The sequence below is a fragment of the Protopterus annectens genome, chromosome 1.part2 (assembly GCF_019279795.1).
Source record: "Protopterus annectens isolate FY-2018-M chromosome 1.part2, PAN1.0, whole genome shotgun sequence".
Classification (NCBI taxonomy): Eukaryota; Metazoa; Chordata; order Ceratodontiformes; family Protopteridae; genus Protopterus; species Protopterus annectens.
This window is the reverse complement of record NC_056727.1, coordinates 1,149,195,515-1,149,216,711: the sequence shown is the minus strand read 5'-3', so window position 1 is coordinate 1,149,216,711 and position 21,197 is coordinate 1,149,195,515.

Genomic DNA, 21,197 nt, shown 5'->3' with positions numbered 1-21,197 from the left:
GTGGGGATTTCATGGATATCACCATGTGCGGGCCATTTCCAGGCATTTCTGCATGGTTTTCTACAGCTAATCTGCTAGGTGAAGCTGGGGTTGGGTATGGGACCCCATCTTTGGCATCCATGCATGTGACTATGACCCCCCCAATTATTTGGCTCACCACATATACTACAGTGGTATTTGTCAACTAGGGTGGTACAGCATGGTGTGGGTAAGCCAGTACTGGGAATACACTTCTTGCTGTCCCACAGAGCTGTCAGTTGTCTGCTGCTATCTCACTAGGCCACCCCATTCCCTTGCATGCTTGAATCAATATGATAGATATGCTATCAGAACATTCCACTCCATTCATTAATTTTGTTAAGGAGACTGACTTACTTTGTGCCTAAAGCTGTTGTGAGGATGGTGCTTGAGGTCTAACTATGTTGGATGCACACAGTACATTGCTTATACATGGTAGGGTATAGGTGGTGAGTTGTTTGACATCCATTTTACTGTGTGTGCGAGTCAGAGAGAGAGATCAGTCCCTTGGGTCCTACCGTGTCAGTGTATGTGCTATGCATTGCCTCTTTGCCAAGGACAGAGCATACTCATCACACCTCCGTCTGCTTACAGGGGCAGGCTCAGGATGTTCCTCCCCTGATTCCTTCTGTGCCTGTGGAGACCTTGGCAATGGTGGGGGGGGGGCTGTATGGCCCTTCCCCATTTTGTTCCTGCTGCAGCTGTTTCTGCAGGATCATATTGTGTAGCATGGCACATACTATGAACATGTGTGCACATGTGGCTGGAGAGTACTGCAATGCTCCACCAGATATGTCAAGGCAGTGGAACCATGACTTGAGCATCCCAAACACATGCTATATGATGATCCTGGTTTGTGCATGTGCCTCATTATGGCATTCTTGTATGGATGTGTGTGCATTTCTGATGGGTGTCATCATCCTCGGCTTCAGTGCGTAGCCAGCATCCCCCATCAGATGGCCATATGAGATGTCCCCACTGGCAAATGCCCGGTACAGCTGTGGCAAATGCCAGATATGGGAGTCATGAATGCTTCCAGGGCTGCCAGCACACACATTCAAGATAATGCCCTGGACATCACACATGACTTGGCAGTTGATGGAGTGGAACCCTTTGCAGTGTAGGTAGACCCTACCCTGGTGGTGCTTTGATGTAGATGTGTGTGCAGCCTATGGCACCCAGTACCTCCAGGTATTCTGCTACATGGTGGAAGAGATGCATATTGCTGGTCCTCTCCTCATGGGTGCTGGGGACGTAAATGTGCTCAGCGGTATGCAGTCACATGGCATCCAGGAACTGGTGGAGTATCCTGGAAGCAAATGCCTGTGAGACCCTCATGGTATTCCCAGTTGGTTTTTGGAAAGTGCTTGTAGCTAGTATTCTTAAGGCTACACATACCTTGGTATCCACTGGGATGTGTTCCCCTCTGTTGTTTCTGGGTCTGAGGCGAGGCCGGCACTGCTCAACAAGTTGCTGAAAAATGATCCCATTTGCGTGCTGCTGCCCTATACTTAAACATCCGAGATCTTCCAAGAAAAACTTTTATTTTAAAAAAATTAAACCATTTTTCATGCCAATAGCCATATATTTGGCCACTGACATGTAATAAAGGGAATACATGCTTTATTTGAGGCTGTCATGCCTTTGTTTTCTTATTTGCAGAAATGTATTCAGCTAGTAACTGAATACATTTCTGCAGGTTACACTATTCCTGCACAAACACCTGCCTGCTTGCTGAATCACTAATTCACCTCATTTGCATGTTTTTCACCAGCAAATGAGGTAATTAGCATAAGGCAGTGGTGTTCATGCAGGAATAGTGTAGGAGCGCTCGTGCATGTCCCGGGAGCTCGATACTGAATCTCTTGGTGGATATATTGCGTGCAGCAGCACCTGCACTATTCCTGCACGTCATGCAGGCAGGTCTTCATGAATCCTGGGGACGATTTTAGCTTTAGATTAACGTGTTAAGTTTAGGTTGATTTCTTGGGTCAGAGGCATGGAATTCCAGAGCTTAACTACATGTACTGAATATGGGGTGACCCCACCACAGTCGTTAGATTTGGTTACAGGATTTGTGCTTGTAGCTTAGGCTTTGAGGTGAGTATATGAGCTTATAATGGTAACAAGTGTTGAGTACCTGTTAGGTTTGAATAGCATAGTGTATTACTGTTGTTTGATAGAGTTATGACATGCTTTGTTTCCAGCCAAATCTTCTTGTACGTTGTTACAAAATGTTTAGTTTTGCAAGATGTATTAGTAACATATCTGGTAAGTTTGTTATAAGTAAGGTCTAGCTTTTGGAGTTGTGTTTTTGGCATGCTGATAAGGATAGAAGATGCATAAATAACCTTTGGAAAGGGCAAGGTCTTTTCAGTGTGTAGTTGTGCTTCTTAGTTTAGATATGGTTTGGATTTGTATAACATGCCTAACATTTTCTGGGATTTAGAAGTGACATGGTCAATGTGATTATCAAACTGAAGTTTGTGATTGATTGTGTCACCTACTACTAGAGTAAACTGTTCAATAGGTGTATTATTTTGTGAAGAGATTAACATATTTCATGCACCAAATAGGATAATCTTCACTTTTCTGGGATTTAACAGGAGATGTGAACCAGTAAACTATCGCTCTCTAACTTCAGGAAGGCTTCTTATATTGTGCTTTGTGTTGAGACTGGATGAAGAAGGTAGCAGAGTATATTAGGGTTGAGTCTTTTGCATATTGTAAGGACTGACAATTGGCTTAGTTTTTAATGTCACAACACAAGGATACAATATCTGTCAGCCTGGGGAGACGTGATCAACAAAACATGATGCTTTGCCAGAGATTGTTTGCACTTATCACCACTCGGCTTCTGTATACTTGCAAAAACATTATCTATCCCCATACTGCTTATTTTTAGGCCATGCTAAGCTGTTAAACCTTCCAACATAACAAAAATCACTCATGACTACCTAAAGGTACTGCTGCTCAATGCTAGGAATTTAAATAAAAAACACTGCATTCACTGGAAGCACTCCTCACCATGGAGAATGCAGACATATGTGCAGTCACGGAAACATGGTTCAGAACAGTGGAAAGAAACCTAGCTAAAAGGCTACAATGCCTTTCATACATTTCCCTCCACCTCAGCTCAGGATAAAACAAAGGGAGGAGGCATCTCAGTGTTCATAAAGGACATGTGCACTGCTAGACTGGTCCAGCAACATGACTCACTTGAGCTGCTCCATGCCCAACTAACCATAGGTGCGTCCCGCTATCATACCCTTGCTTGCTGAAAATCCCCTAATATGAGTCTGGAATACCATACCTCCTACATGAAGCTATTGAAATCTCTTACCATTCAGCCTAACACTATACTTATGGTGACTTAAACTGGGAGACTTATAGGACCCATAATTCACTTGCTCAGAGGTTTTTGGACGTTGTCAACTCAAACACTCTGGAGCGACTAGTTTGCTCCCCAACTAGAGGTAAAAATACCCTAGACCTAGTACTCAAGAATATGAGGGGATGCTGCTCCCTCCTGTGCATTAACTCCTCCCTGGTAAGATCTGATAAAAAAATTATCACCTTTACTACTAAAACTAACCTAGAACCCCCATCAAACTCCAAACCTGTTAAGAACTTTGCTAAGGCCAGTTACCTCAAACTAAGTGACAGCTTATTAAATTTCTATGCCCCTCAAAATCCAGATGACATTGAAGCCTACTCTGAGCTGTACACAAAAGCACTGTACAACCATATTCGTAGCTGCAAAGAGGAGGTCGTACATATCCAAGTTAAGCCTGTGATTACTAGCAAAAATAAACCACCCTGGTGGATGCCTGGCATAAATAAGCTATTCAACAAAAGGAAAAAAATCCTATCCAAAGCCAAGAAAGAATAGACAAAGCAGTGAAGTAAGGCACTCATCAGTCTAAACTAACAAATTAGAGAGCCAATCAAATCTGCCAAAGCAAACTATGAGGCAAGGATAGCCTCCCAGGTGAAAGAAAACCATAAGTTTTTTTTAATTATGTTTGTAACCTCAGGGGAAATACTCAGTAATATGCCAAGTTACTCATGAATGGCAACACTTACACGCAGCCTGAAACTATAGCAAACCTGCTGGCCAACAATTTCAGTTCAAACTCCTGTCATCACCTCCTATGACACCCAAAGAAATATCCGCGACCATTCCCATACCAGTCATTATTAGGGAACAGGTCCTTATTATGCTACTTAAAGCCAAAAACACAGCCTTCATGGATCCCAACAGCATTCCAGGATGCTTCTTACATAGCTTAAAACAGAGTTTATAAGGGCCACTACAAACACTCTTTAACCACAGCCACTGGATGGGCTTTGTTGTAGAGGAATGGAGGACTGCAACAGTCATCCCTCTGCTCAAGGGGGGGGTCCATCAACTGACCCAGGGAACTACAGACCCATAAGCTTGACCAGTCCTATCTTCCAGGCCATGGAGAAAATTATCATGGTCAATAACAACATAAGAACTCTCCAAACACTGGACTAGACACAGTTTAGCTTTGGTCAAAGGGAGGTCTTGCCTGCTCAATCAGGTGGACTTCGTTGAGAAAGTCACCAGGGCCATGGATGAGGGTATAATGGTACACACTTCTTATCTAGATTTGGCCAAAGCTTTTGCCACAGGCCCTCACTCGGGGATTATAGATAAACTTACTGAGTTAGGGATAAACCCCTACATCCTCAGATGGATAGCCAACTGGCTCACTAACAGGTCACATGTTGAAGAGATAGGGGAATCCAATTCCAGTAAGAAGCCTGTTACTAGAGGTGTCCCACAGGGCTCAGTGTTGGGACCCCTCCTGTTTGTATATACTTCTCTGAAGTGAAGACCAATTTTGGGGGCCCCTGGCTTACCAAGTTCTCTGATGACTGTAAGCCTGGAGCAATCATTGAATCTCCAAACAACATTGACATCCTACAAACAGGCCTACAAATGACAAATGACTGGTGCCAAAACCATGGTCTGAGATTAAATGCTAAAAAAATGCATGATCATACCCTTCAGTAAATCAGATATCATATCCCTTCAAATTATAATATTGATTGTACACCCCTAAACTTAAACCGAGGGGTGAGAGAACACAGATAGATAGTAACCTAAACTTTAACCTCCAGGTAGCTACAGTAGTGATGATATTCCACTGTGTGGCTCAACTTATAAGTAAAAGCCTGGCATTAAGATCAAAGGAAGTCATAGTGCCATTGTACTCGGCCCTTGTCAGGGTCATAATCAAGTATAATGCTTCATTCTGCATGTACCTAACAAGGCACTTATACCAAATGTAGAGGCCCCCGAGCTTTCTCACTAAAAAAATATAAAGCGTTAGACACATGTCTTATGCAGAATGACTAAAGACCCTATCCCTGTACTCCATCTCATATAATTAATTGAGTGGTTACTAATGTCTGACCCACGAGGCATTCCTGATCCACCCCTGATGAAAATGTTACATATTCGCAATCAAAATTATACAAGGGTTAGGCGTTTCATGGACCGGAACCTTATTTGTGACTCTAACAGAACTTGCTGGAGAGACAGATTCTTATCCCAAAGGCTACCTCATTTATGGAATAAATTTCCCATCTTCATAAAACCAATCACATCCCTCAATCTCTTCAAAAAGAATTTGGATAAAGGGATGGGGAACCATAAATTCACTCCAGGGTTCTGCCTATGTCCCTTATGGACAGAGGCAGTCTGTAAAATGAAATATAGAAAAGGCTGAATAGTGGATATGGGACACGGTTTACCATCAAATGGTCGATTGTAACTTGCTCGACAGCCACCTCCTCGACCATGGTAGGAGTGACTGTCAGAATGTCGATGTTCATTTGTACATCCATTTAAAAAGATGTACACAGGCAGGGAGTTTCAGCATGTATTTCAATGGGAGATTTCCACCTTAAGGTCGACAGAATTTGTCAACATTGCTGCGTCGATCACACAACCAACTTCATATTAATGAGTCGACATTATTTGTTGCGGAAATCACCATTCGTGGATGTGATTTTCATCCTTTTGATAGTAAACCTATGGGGCACAGTCCAAAACAGTGACAAATAGAAACATAGGATGCCCACTTTGGTCGAAGCAATAAACAGACATTTATTATAATAAAAATTAGGTAAGTGCTTTTTCTGGTATCCTGCTTCCTCAGACCATTATGAAATAATAAAAAATGTGAGCCAGACATCTTTAAAAAGCATTCTTAATCAATCAAATCTGAAAAAAAATAAGCACATGACATACTAAGACAAAAGAAAAACAATAAAAATCAATGAAACAAGCCTCTCTTATTCAATACCGGTTTTAAAGGGACATGATCATTCAAACCTGGACTACGTTCACCCTTAAAAGCTAAAATCCATCACAGTTCATTGTATTCAGTTTTGTGTTGGATGTCTCCCTCTCTTATAGTGTCATTATTCAATTCTAGTATTAAAAACGAAGGAATGCTTGCGTCCTTTTTCCATCACATGTTTAGCTACAGCACTACTCACCTTTTTCTTTCTTAATATCATTACAGTGTTCTAAGACCCTCTTTCTCAGTGTGCGGTTGGTTTTACTTATGTAAACTCCTTCACATTTTGTGCAATGTGCTAATTAGACTAGATTTTTAGCTCTGCAATCTGCATAGAAATTAAACTCAGCATTCTTCCCAAATATAGGATATTGAACATATAACACATTCCAAATAAACCTGGACGCACTGCAAGACCAACAAGGAAAAGTTCCCAGATGGTCTGAGAATACCTTATTCTTAGGGTGCTGTTGTCTGCAACAAGGATGCTGCTTGAGCAGTTTATTATTTTTAAAAGTGAACTTGGGTACTTGGCCTAGACTCTTTTTAAGGTCAGCATCTGCAATTAAAACAGGCCATGTTTTCCTACCGATGTCACAGACGAAGTTCACATCACTAGAAAAAATAAGTACTATTCTAATTCTAGGTGTATTGTTTTGTGTGATAGGCTCAGTTTGTAAATCCAAATTTCTTATATCTGATAAATAAGGTTTAGCTCTAGCATGTCTGGTTAAACATACTTTTTCTATTGTATTGTTAATCTCAGACAAAGTATAACCTCTTCTAGTGAAATCTTTAAGCTGACTAATGTGTCTATTTAATGCCTCATCGTCATTATGTAGCTCATAACCCTGTGTACTTGGCCTTTTGAAGGATTTTACATAGGTAAAACCAACCACACACTGAGAGAGAGAGTCTGCAATGATATTAAGAAAGAAAAGATGAGTAGTGCTGTAGCTAAATATGTGATGGAAAATGGACGCAGGCATTCCTTTAATGTTTTAGTACTAGAATTGATTAATGACACTATAAGAGAGGGAGACATCCAGAACAAAAATTAATATAATGAACTGTGAAGGATTATAGATTTTAGGCTTGAACTTAGCTGGATTTGAATGATCATGTTCCTTTAAAACTGGTATTGAAGCAAAGAGGCTTGTTTCACTGATTTTATTGTTTTTTTGTCTTAGCATGTCAGATACTTAATTTTTTTCTAATTGAATTGGTCAAGAATGCTTTTTAAAGATTTTTGTCTCACATTTCTATTATTTATTAATGGTCTGAGGAAGCAGGATGTCCATGAAAGCACTTACCTATTTTTTATTGATGTCACAGACAAGGTTGAGGCTGTGCATGTGGGTTACTCAAGTGGAGCTTGACTTGCGGATATGCAGCAGTCCCATCAGGGTGGAGAATCAGATTGCTTTGTATGTCAGACAGAGGTCACTTCTGAGGAGTCTGTAGGAGGCTGAGCATGGGGATAGGGCTTTTAGCCTATCTGTATAGGGTAGATGTTTGAGGCCCTGGATTCTCTGGGTGAGGAACCTCTGTGGTCTCTCCAGCTGCTGCTTGTGCTTTGTGAGGTATATGACAAAAGGGGCATTGTGGTACACCGCTTGTTACAGGTCTACTACTTGAGGTGGCTTCCTCTATTTTGATTAGGTAAGTTCTATCAGTGAGCCAGTTTGCTACCCATCTGGTAACATATGGATTGATGCCTAGTTGAGAGAGTTTATCTATAGTATCGAAGGCTTTGGCCAGGTCAAGGTAGGCGGTGTACACCATCTTCCCCTCGTCTTTGGCCTTGATGACTGTCTCAAAGAAGTTGACCAAATTTAACAGGCATGACCTCCCCTTGACAAAACCAAACTGTGAATAAACAAAATATTATATATATATATATATATATATATATATATATATATTTTTTTTTTTTAATACATATATATATATATATATATATATATATATATATATATATCCTTGAGATATGTTAATCATATAACCGGGCTTAAGTTAGGGTAAATACATAAAAAAAGCATCCATGTTTTTTGATTTAACCAGAAATTTTATGTTAGCTGAAAGTTCTGCCACTTGTTTTTAATATTTTGATCTTAGTATAGATTCTTGATAACCATGTTTAAAGAGGAATATCAGAAAAAAATGCCAAATATATGTCTTTGAGTTAAGTTTGTATAGCTGTAAGGTAGCTGAATATAGAATCAAGTCATCTAACATTAAATTCAGGGTGAAGAATCCCAACAATGAAGACAATGAAAACCTTGGAGGTGTACTATACAAAACTAACTTATAGCAATTGGGAGAAACCTGATATGCATCACCTTTAACTGTTCATTGCTTTTTTCTGCAGTTCATATTCAAAATGTTAAAACTACTGCTTCCCTTTCAGGAAATTACATTGATGGGCAAGTAGAAAAAGGAAGACTTAGAAAGGTAAATGTAAATGAACATAAGTGTGATGTGGAGTGCTGTGATTAGCAGGAGTGAAACTAACATCAACTGATTTTCATTTATGATGGAAACTAGATGAATAAAGTTTTTGTTTCTCAACTGTATAAAAATAGTACAGCTCAGAACAGAACATTAATACACTAATTGCAGTTGGCATCATTTACTTTGGAGGGAGGAGAACACAGCAAGAGAAGGTGAAAAAGAAAAAAACTGTGAAGACTAAAAAGGTCATGGGATGTAACCTGGCCAGTTCAGGACCTCACACTATCTTCCATGCCATTGTTATGTTTCAAGAGAAAGTTATGGGATGATTAGTGGTCATAAAGGTGTTATTTTCATTTCCAAAAAAAGGGCATGGGTCTCAGTGTTACTGCTGTTTTTTTTTTTTTTTTTTTGGCTATGTTTTTGGGATTTCTAACAATGCTGACACAAGGGAATGTGCCATGTTCACTCATGTCCATCAGCCAAAGAGCAACAAAGCTCAAGTTCTAAAAACCGGAATGCGTGCAGAGGTTTGTGGATGCAGCCACCTTGGTATTACAGTTGTGATGTACTCTATAAAGTATTTGCCTGAAGGTTAAAAGGTTATGGTAAAATTGCGGCCTTAATGCATATTCTCCTATGACAACTTTTCAGGATACATTGAATGTACTTCTTGCTTTAGTTCTGTATGGTTTCTGTGAAGCTAGGAAATCATTGTGTATAATAAAATTATTAAGTAAGTACAATCATTTCAAAGTAAATCATACCTTTTTTCATAAAATATTTGAAATTCAGGGCAATCTCTTCTCATCGTTAATTAAAGATTCACAAAACAAAAAAGATCTCAGCATCTACAAAAAAAATTGAACAGGCTTTCATCTTCCTCACCCTAGATCTAACGTTTCAGTGTAAATGCACCCCCATACAAAATTGCCACATAAACCACCAGGATCCTTATCACTCTCTATTAAAAGTATTTCTTTGTCCTTCATAATGAATCATGAATTCAGATTTACACTATAACACACTTTGTTGTTGCTCTAGGTTTCAGTAGAAGTCTATGGATATTTCATCAATTACAGTTACTGCCATTGTTCAACTTTTTCGGCCAATTTTTATATGCATAATCTATGGGGACTTTCCTCATAAATTTTCCAGCTATCACTGAGCATTGCTGTACAAAGGGTAGCTGTACAGTTGCCAGTTCCTACAGTAAATCACCCTATAGATAGAACTTGGATGCTTTTACCAGAACTGTCCATGAGAAGATTATATGCGATGACTATATTTAAAATGTGAGGCAAATATACTGGGGGAAAAAAAATCACTTCAGTTAAAATATGCATTATACTTCATAAATATATTCTCATTTTCAAATATTTTTATATAAAATGTACAATACTGTTGTTGGTGTGGGCAGCATAAGAGATAATTCACAGTACTAGAGACAGTGAGAGTGAGTAGTGGCAAAAATTCAACGATATTACAATAAAGATGAGTTATCATTCCTTCAACTTGCAAACCTGTCCAAGTCCCAGACAGGAAAAAAAATATGAATCCAATGATCCCTTTTTAATGTTCCTAGTGGCTCAGTATAAGGAAGATATGAAAAACTAAACTTTACTGCTTGCAGTGTGTGAGAGATAGATACTCTGCATCATCTTTCCCAGAAAAAAAAGAAAAACTAAGAACATCAGGAAGAGCCAATCTTCACCTCACATTTCACCAGATCTGCTAGACCTCATTTTTGCATGGCCATCCCCATCAGCATTACCAAGCTGAGATTCTGCGATGTTTTACTGCACTTGTATCTTTATGGGTGGATGTAAATCTAATATCCACTGTGGCTCATAGATGTCCTTTTACCTGGTAAAGTTGATAGTGAATAATCCTTTTAACCTTCTTTTGCTCTCATCCTCAGGTGTAGATAAACTGAGTCAACAGCCATAAATGTGCTGTCATCCTTCATAGATTAGTACTAGGCTAACTGCCCTTTTAGGCCATTTTCAGCCTAGTCAATTAATGCATGTGAGAATCAAACCCTGAACCTTGCACCTATATGGCAAATATCTTAACCATTATACCATTATTCTGGTCAAGGACTCCAGCAAGCAAGCCTATTATCTCTATTCTTCACATTATTAAGCCTTTTACTACTAAGAACTGCAACTTCTGTTACTTTTCAAAATGATGCAATAAAGGCACTAACCAAAGGTAACTACATATAGCCAGTTCTACTTGGTCAGACAGAAGCAAGTGAGCTTCCTGAATTAAAGTTATATCTAGTGAAATCACTTAAACAACATATAAAAAATACCATTTTTGATGAGTTCATTTAACATGTTAATGTTAATAGTGACTGTGTGTGGGAAGCACTAAATGGGGCATTATTCCCTTAATATTATCCTAACATCTTTTCCCTCGTGCCCTGTGCCATGTACAGGATCATATTGTCCATACCTTTCATCCTGCAAACAGTGAAAATAGGTACAAAGGCACTTAAAAAGAAAGCATATTCAGCAGAACAGCTGGACGTCTAATTAGCATAACATTTGAATATTAAATCACAAATAACTCTTCCTGCATCTGGTAGGAATGTGGGATACTACTCAGAAGCAAAATCTGAACATCTTTAGTCAACTGTATTGCAAACTTTTAGCACACAATGTCATGTATTTTTGCATATGAAAAACAAAGATGTAAGATGGGAGTCCTCTTTCTTTAAATTATTGGTGACACTCTTATGTTGGTGATGTGGTATGATCTTCTGTGTGCTAGCCAAATTCAAAAATCATGTGTGATGAGGGGGATTCAGAAAATGATGTGCACTGTAAGCAGGAGTAAAGCAAGCCTGAGAATAGGAATGTTCCTCCAAAATAGAGATATTAATCCTAATGGTGATTCCTTTCTGTAGCTTCCAGCTACATGACAGGTGTGATCCACCACAGGATAAAACAAATAAGTACATATACCTCAGACATAAAACTACGCCTAACAATGTGCAGCAGTAACAACTCTGTAATGTGTACAAACAGGACATAACATGCATGCATGAGCCAATAGACTCCACGTCATTGCATGTGTCACATCTCATACTAAGCAACATCCTGGAGGCATTCTTGGTAACTGGGTTAGGGTCCATGCAAAGCAACATCTCACTGGATAGGAGGAGACATATGAATGCTTCATAGATTTTATTTTTTATTACGAATAAATGCTGATTACCAATATATTACCAAATTACCAATATAGTACCAATTACCAAAACTACCAAAAAGGGAGGAGGGGTTGCAGTCCTCCATAAAATCACACTACAAATTAGTACCTTTGACCACAACCCACCATTAGACAACAAAGCTGAAATTCTGATCATTAAACTTCTGGTCAACCCTAATAAAGCCATTAATGTCATCTGCCTATACCTACCACCTGGTAACAATATTAACACCCTCGAAAATATCCTGAATTGGCTTACTATCAACCTCCCACAGGAAACTATAATTCTAGGTGACCTTAATATCGATTGGCAGTCCTGTAATAGTTCACACCCCTCGACCCATATCAACCTATATGGCTTTACTCAAACTATCAACTCCTCCACCAGAACTCACAAGCCCAACAACAAAGAAACTATCCTGGACTGGATACTTACTAATAATCCTCTACATTCCTACAAAGTAGGAACCCTCCCAGATGATCTAAGTGACCACTCCCTAACCTATTTTATTAGATCTAAAACCAACCTTACACATCCCAATACTGCCAGAACTGTTTGCTCCAAAAAACAATTTAACCATGATCTATTCCTTACAGAACTTAAACAATGCAATTGGACACCTCTAAAATATCTTCCACTTGATGAAACAGTATCATATTTTAATTACACATTCTTATCCATCCTGAACCACCATGCCCCATTATGTTCTATTAGATGTAAAGCTAAACCAGCTCCCTGGCTCTCAAACACTTAAAGGCATAAAATCCATCTGAGAAACAAAGCTTGGGTTAAATGGCATTCTACAAAAAACCCATTAGATCACTTAATTTTCAAACAACTAAGAAATGACACTAAAAAGCCATTGTACTAGATAAAAATAACTTTTACCTCCAAATACAGCAAACCCATGTTAATATACCACAAATGTTCTGGAAAAGCATTAACAAACATCTTCATCCAGGACAGTCGGTCACCCCCAACCCCCTAGGCTCCAACCCAGATAATCCCATTCACACTGCCAACTCCTTTAACTCCTTCTTTACCAATGCCATCCAATCTCTTGCTAGTCATCTTACACCAGACATTGCAAACCTTCCTAATTCATCTATAAATCCTCCACCTTCCTTTCTATTCCATCCAGTGCCCACATCCACTATTTGCTCTCTACTACATAAACTTAAACCTTCCACCCCCTCAGCTGACCAACTCCCAGCAGAATATCTTCAAATAGGTACTAAATCTATAGCCTACCCTATATCCATTCTTATCAATAGAACCATTAGTGAAGGAAATATCCCATCCATCTGGAAGTTTTCCTATATCATTCCTCTACTCAAAGGTGGGAACTCAAATGATTTCTCTAATTTTCGTCCCATAGCCTTGCTATCTCCCCTTGCAAAAATTATGGAAAAGTGTATTCATAAACAACTACTCAACCATCTGCTCCAAAATAAACTTCTGGCTAACTGTCAGCATGGCTTCAGACCTTACCATAGTACCACCACTGCCCTGCTATCTTTTACAGATTGTATTAACAATAATCGCAACAATGGCCTTCATTCCTCAGCAGTATTTGTTGATTTATCCAAAGCCTTCTACATGGTTCATAACCACCTGCTCTTACACATCATGCAATCTCTGTCCTTAGACCCATTAACTATCAACTGGTTCAAATCTTACCTTGATAACAGGAAACAAGCAGTACTCGGGCACAATAATCTATCAAATCTCCTACCTATCTCCCTTGGTGTCCCTCAAGGCTCCATATTAGGGCCACTCCTATTTTCCATCTACACTAATGATCTTCACTCAGCAATTCCTTACTCTACCTGCATTCAATATGCAGATGACTCCACCATTATCTGCTCAGCTACCTCTCAAATTGAACTGCAAACCTTGACCCAAAATGCATTTAACACTGTGGAACAATGGTTTACTAAACGCTGCCTCCTCCTTAATCCCAAGAAAATTAAACTGCTACTCTTCTCCCCAACACATAAGTCCACCCCCATACAATTTTCACTTACATCCAACAATGGTACTGTTATCTCTCCAGACCCAACTACCAAGCTCCTAGGAATAACTATTGACAACAACCTCAACTTTGACACACATATTAACACCACAATAAAAACTGTCAACAAGAAACTTGGATCCCTCTATAGAATCAAACCTTTTCTCACTACAACAGCCAGGACTGCTATAGCCAGAACTCATCTCATCTCTACTCTACTCTATGCCTCACCCATATTCACAAACCTTTCTAAAACCAACATTAACAAGCTCACTGTATCATATAATAACATTGCTAGATTTGCTGCTTCCTCCCCTTACCATACTCATCACTGTCTAAACCTTTTACAACTTGATTGGTTAGAATTTCATCAACATCTTCATCTTTCTCAGCTTACTATTGCCCATAAAAGCCTGTATCAACCCACAAATACTCCTATTCTCTCAAGACTACTTACCCCCTACCATAATCCTAAAAACTTACGCTCAGCTAATAAACTACTGTTTAACACCTGTAGAGCTCATAACCTAGCAGGTGACTCCCTCTTCTGTAACACCGTTGGTAAACTATGGAATCTACTTCCTACTGAACTTACAAGTCTCTCCTCTCATACACTTTTCAAAAAGAAGCTCAAGCTTCATCTCAGAAAACACTGGTTATGTTCCTGTATTACCCCTGACTAATTGCTTTATCCTCTAGCATTAACCACCTGCATCAACTTCCATTCACTTTCTAACTTTTTATTTATATTTTCTTTTTTCTGAATCCTGGGACTTTAGTCTTCACAAGTCTTCTTAAGTCTTCACATATATTTCCTTATTATCAACATTGGTAACTGCCTTCCACACTATACATTGTATATATTCTATGATGACTTTTTTTTTTTCAAAACCTTACTTAAAATGTTTTTATCATATTATTCTCTAGACTTTTTACATGACCTTATTTAAAAATGTGTATCTTTTATTTTTATTATTATTATATTTCTCTTATTTTCTACTTTGTCATTTTATATGTTGTTATTGTTTTTTATCTATATTGTTTTGCACATGGAGCTTTTCTCCCCGGGCCTCTACTGAAAATGGACATGTATCCAGCTAGACTAGCCCGGTCAACAAATGTAAAATAAATAAAATAATAAATAAATATTTTCTTATTCCTAGAGTTCAGTCAGAGATAACATAAGAGCAGCATACATTATTGTCATAACTTTTATTTTTATTTTATTTTTATTTTACATTTGTTGACTGGGATAGTCCGACTGGATGCATGTCCATTTTCAGCGGAGGCCCGGGGAGAAAAGCTCCAAGGGTAAGCAGATACAGCATTACATAATACCAGCATTACATATTACAAACAGACTATTTACAGAGATTACATAAGTAAGCAAGTTAAACAAGTTCCACAGGTTACAGTTAATCCTGAGCACAAGTCAGGATTAAATTAAATTACACAGTAAACTGGTTAACATATTTTTACACATTCTAGAGAGAGTTAGCCAGGCTTGATACATTGACATAGCCAGTTAAGTGGCAAATGTTGTTTGAGTCTAGTTTTAAATTGACCTAAGGTGGAAAGTAAGGTAATATCAGCTGGAAGAGAGTTCCAGGATCTACTTACAGAGTTTGCAAAGAGAGAATCACCGGCTGTGTTATTAAATGTGCTAGTCTGAATTAGTAGTTTGTTAGAGGATCGAAGCGGTCTAGGATTGTTATAGGGGGTGATAATATTTTTAAGTGCAGGAGTATTGTCCGGATTATAGAGGATTTTATAGGCCATAATCAGTTGGTTATACTGGATTAGGCTGGGTAGTTCAAGCCACCCAAGCTGATTTAGATTGATGCAATGATGTGTCCTAAAAGGCAGCCCAGTGGCAAACCTGGCAATGTGGTTGTAGCAAATTGAGAGTTTGTTAAGGACAGTCTTGTTTAAATTCGAGAGAAGAGGGGATGCATACAGAAGGGTTGAAATAAGGTGAGAGCGAGCTATGGCAATTTTATCTGGAGGGGTTAGGAAGGATTTTATTCTGTAAAGTGACCCTAGTTTTTTATTGATGGTTTTGACAGTTTGGTTAACATGTAGGTCAAATTTTAGATTATTGTCTATGATGACACCTAATAGTTTTGTAGATGGGTCAGGGGAGATTATTGCGCCATCATTTGATTTTATGGTAAAGGTGAAAGCGGTAGACCTACGTGTTGGTGAAAATAACAGCATTTTAGTTTTTTTGGGATTTAGGATCAGACGATGTTCAGAAAGCCAGTTTTCTATTGTATTAAAGATGGTCTGGGTAGCTGACCATAACTCTACTGGAGATGTGGCTGAACAAATCAGAGTAGAGTCATCAGCATATTGGATACAGCTGACTTTTGGGATGACAGTATAAAGGTCGTTAATGAAGATGGAGAACAGCAAGGGCCCGAGTATAGAGCCTTGTGGTACTCCAAGGGTGTTAGGTAACTTGCTCCCAAAATTAGCATATCCTGATGTGCTTATCGCTAGTTTCCTTGTGTAAAAAATAAATAATAATAAAAAAAAAATAAAGTAAATAACATGCCTCTGTCTTTTATGCCCAGGCATCCTGTTTAGTAACAATACATAAGAGGTTATTATGACAGGAAATATCAAGGTCTCCCTTGCTTGAATGAAAATGTTGTATAGAAGAGGTCAACTGAAGTCAGCCTCAAATATGTATCCTATCTTGTACATGCTGGGTGCATAAATTATGCTGATCCCAACGAAAACATAATGGTCGAGAATGTGAAAAAATTGGAGTGTAACGGAAGACGACAGAGCGTCAAAGTTATGCCTTTGCTATCACCCTTTACCAATGCATTATAGCTGTAGAAAGGTTATGAGGATACTTTATCATATTTTAGAATCTAAACCCCATTCTTCCCATTCAGAAGAGTGATGCCCTCATGTGACTGCTTCTATTACTCACAGTCACAAAACATGAAAACAATTAAACTAAACATTATAATGCCTTTACTAAATACTGATGGGTCTGATTTCTGATACAGTTTTGCTGCTATCAGGGCTTTACCATTTCCTTACAGCGTGATTATTCATTTCCACATTCACAGCCTGCCTATAGATTGCCACTGATGTAAGCTATTGCAAAGAAGGATCCCAAACAGACACAATAGACATTTATAATCTGGGATAAATATAATGTAATGCACTGTCTGCTTAACTGTTTAAAATATTTAGTAAAACAGTGAATATTATGGAGGGGGAGGGGGGTGTAATAATATTAGTATCCCAAGCAATTGCGAACTATGACTGACATTAACATGATTGGGAGCAGCTTGCCCTCAGTTATGCAAAGGATGGCACCTCAACATTCCCAAACAATGATTCAGTTATCCATTCCACCAGACTGTAACCTTCTTCTTCTTTCGGCTTTTCCTGGATAGGGGTCGCCACAGCGGATCACCTGTCCGCTCATGATTGGCAGTGGAGTTTTTACAGTGTCGAGTTGCCAGCCCAGCACCCAACCTTCCACTGAAGGCACACACTCACACCTAGGGCCAATTTAGAGTGTCCAATCCACCTATAGCATGTCTTTGGGATGTAGGAGGAAACCGGAGCACCCAGAGGAAACCCACGCGACCACAGGGAGGACATGCAGACTCCACACAGAAGGCACCCCAGCCAAGGATTGAACCGGAGAACCTCTTCCTGTGAGGCAACAGTGCTAACCACAGCACCACCGTAGCTGCCCTTCCACCAGACTGTAACCTAATGTACAGTATTTTAATGATATCCAAGGCACACTTTAAAATAGCAGGATAGTGACAAGGCCTTATCATGATTATAGCAAACCCCAAAGGTCTGATCAGCTAGTAATCCCAAAAGCATCTGCCAGCCACATCCTGTAGACTTTATAGAGATCTCACTGAGACATTTAACAGTTACTACATCCTACCTGAATAAGTTACCGGCTTACATGCATTCATCTAAAACAGAAAAATGTGCAAAAAAGGCTTGCCAGACGTCATTCATATACTATTATTCTAAAAGAAACATATAGGCAAGTTCTAAGCAGTTAGTCAGTTGTGCAAACACAATGTATAAGCTGACACTTACTGAAAAAGTAATTGCCATAAGTCTGAACCTTGTGGCATCAATGATGTAAGATACAGCATGGGCTAAGAGACACAATGTCATGTCAGTAAAGGTTTAGCCATCAATAACTTAAGCTAGAATCACAGATGCAGAGCCCTGGACTAGAAATTATATTGGATAATCAATGTTCACAGAGGATGGTTTTCTGATGCTTCCCACAGAGGTTGTAGCATTTTTTGGATCTTGTGATGCAAAGTAGAATAATGACATGATGTCTTCTTCTGTCTGTTTGGCTTCCACACTCCAGCCAATTCCCTTCATCTTCTACCAAGAATATTTTAACATAAGTTAGAAGGTTTATAGTAAGCTTACTGCTGGAAAGCTGTAGAGAAACCTAACTACATCAACCTTGTAGTGGTTAGGTTTGACTAGTTCCCTCTCGACAGAAGATCATTTGCAGTAATATCAGGAATGAATTTGGGGCTACCCATACAATTGTCAGAATAGATTCGCTGGTTCTCAAGAACATACTTTGCTGAATGTGAAGTGAGACCCCATTCTAAATGTTTGAAACGTCAGTCTGTATTGTTGATCTTACAATGGAGGATTAGGGTTTTAAAATATTTTAACTGTTTGTACTTTGAAGGTGGAGAAAGTCAGAAAGGGGAAAGGAATTCCATAAAGTAAAATGATAAACAAAAATCATTGCCTCAAAAGCATGTATAAAATAGTTTAAGTGGCTTGAACCAGATTTTTTTTAGTTAAGGATCTTTAGCCATTTCAAATTTATACAAAGTGCTTTGATAGAAACATTATAAAAGACATACTGTATTGGAAGATGGGTCTAATAATGGAGCAGCATAGAGGGAGAAGCATAACTTCTAACCCAGAGGAGATTCCCTGCCATATATGCTATGCAAGTCTGAAAGTCTTCCTGACTACAGCTGAGAGATGCTAGTCAGAACAGAGATCATTGACTTTGTACGGTCACAGGTCACTACTAAGAGAGCCTGTTTTGAGGAGAGATGCAGCAACTTGATATGATGATGGGAAATGAACCTTGCTCAAATTAGTTATCCTGCATTTTTTGGCATTTTGCATAAGCCTATAGAAAAGTTATTGATCTGATACAGGTCTTTCTGGAGAAATGGGCATCAATGGGGAACTGACAACAGCAATTAATTTGCAATCATCTGCAGAATTTGTTATCCAGAGACATTGGATGCCCAATTTCACTTTTGAGAAGCAAATGCTAAGTAAGAGGAAACCTAAGACAATGCCCTGTAGGACACTGCCAGTAACAACTCTGCTACTTGAAGAGATAACCTCCTTTGACAGTGCAAGCCCTGGCAGTACCCCGATCCAATTTAATATCAAAAGGACAATGCAAAAGTTAATACTGAGACTAGAGAGTTTTTCTGTTATGTTAATATGTGGAAGGGAATGAAAGGCATTAGGAAAATCAGGAATTTGGATAGTCTGGCCTTCATCTAAAGCTTCTATGACCTTATTAAAGAAAATAACTAGGTTGGTAGGCATTGCCTGGCTTTAACAAATCCAGCTCAATGGTGATCAATGATTTGGAGGTCACCTTCTCATTGTCAATTATTTTAACAAAAATGCATTTCATGGCTTTACAGATAAGTAATGTAATAGAGCTGTTGGGGGTCCCTTTGTGGAAAGGTGCAGCTGTAGTAGTTCTCCTAGATTTAAATATATAACCTGGGGAATGACTATGGCTAAAGGAATTTCAAAGAGGTTGGCTACATGATACTTCATCCTTGCAAGCAGACAACCTGTCATATTGTTGGGACCTGTGGAACTAGTGTTTTTTTTTTAATTTTTGAGAATGCTAATGTGATTTGATTTAAGGTGATAAAATCTAGGACAATCTGGGATAAAACTATGACAGGTGATCAGGTGTGAACTAAGTTGGATCTAAATTTGTCAGCAAAGATAAAAGCTATGTTTTCCTGGTCAGAAAAGGCTACACCACTGGAGATGCATTCGGACTAGAGCTGGATACTACTTCTGAATATCCTAATAGAGCTGAAAAAGTCATTGTGGTTATCCTGGGTATTGTTGGCAGCTTTTAGTTCATAACTGGCTTTGTACTCCTTTATTTTCATCCAAGAGTCCTGCTTAATGCTTTTAGATCCCTTATATATTGATTTTTTACAAAGAATCACAAGCATTTTCTTTTTCATTTAGAGTTGATTTATAAGAAAATTCTACCATGATTGATTACTTTAATTCATGTAATCACAAACAGCAGGAGGCCAGTTAACACCTTTGCTTACTGAGATGTTCTGATCCAAGAAACCACTTACTTCTTGAGAACTTTTCTATGGAAAAGACACTTAATTAGACTTGTTATATCTGATAAATGGTGTGAGTTACAGTTACAAAAAATGTAAAACATATCTCTTTAGAAGAAAGCAGGCTATATACTGATGTTATTATCAAAGGTGTGCTTTATTTTCATGTTTCTGCCTTTACTAGTACTTCAGAAATTAGACTTTGAAAACAGTGACAAGTATACTAGTTTCAGGAACACAGGGAAGCTTCCTGTAAAGATGAGTGTACTCTTACAGAATACAAAGGAAGGAACTCTTATTTCCTGATGACTATATTCTTGCTGGAAGCAATGAGTTAACCTGTGGTTGTATAACCCATTGAAAGGTATACACATATGGAGAGTGCTGGGACATTAATACTGTCAATGACTGATGCTACATGTGGTAGATTGTTTGCCCAACAAGTGCATTTTTTAGGATATGACAAGCTAAATTCCACAGGTAAGAATAATGTGAAGGTAGGACTTATCAATTCTTTTAGACTAAAACTGCCTAGAAGCTTACCTTACCTTACCTTACCTTAGAGGGAAGTGGAATATTTGCCATCACGGAGATATGATTCAAAGACCTGTCCTGCATTTCTGCAATACCAGGTTGCAGCTCGGTTCAGTCCACTAAGGAAGGAGGTAGTTTGTCCACTTTAATAAGCCAATCTGTCAAAACTAGGGTTATAGAAACAATTTGTGGACATTCAGACCCAAATACAATGAACAACACAAACCACAAAC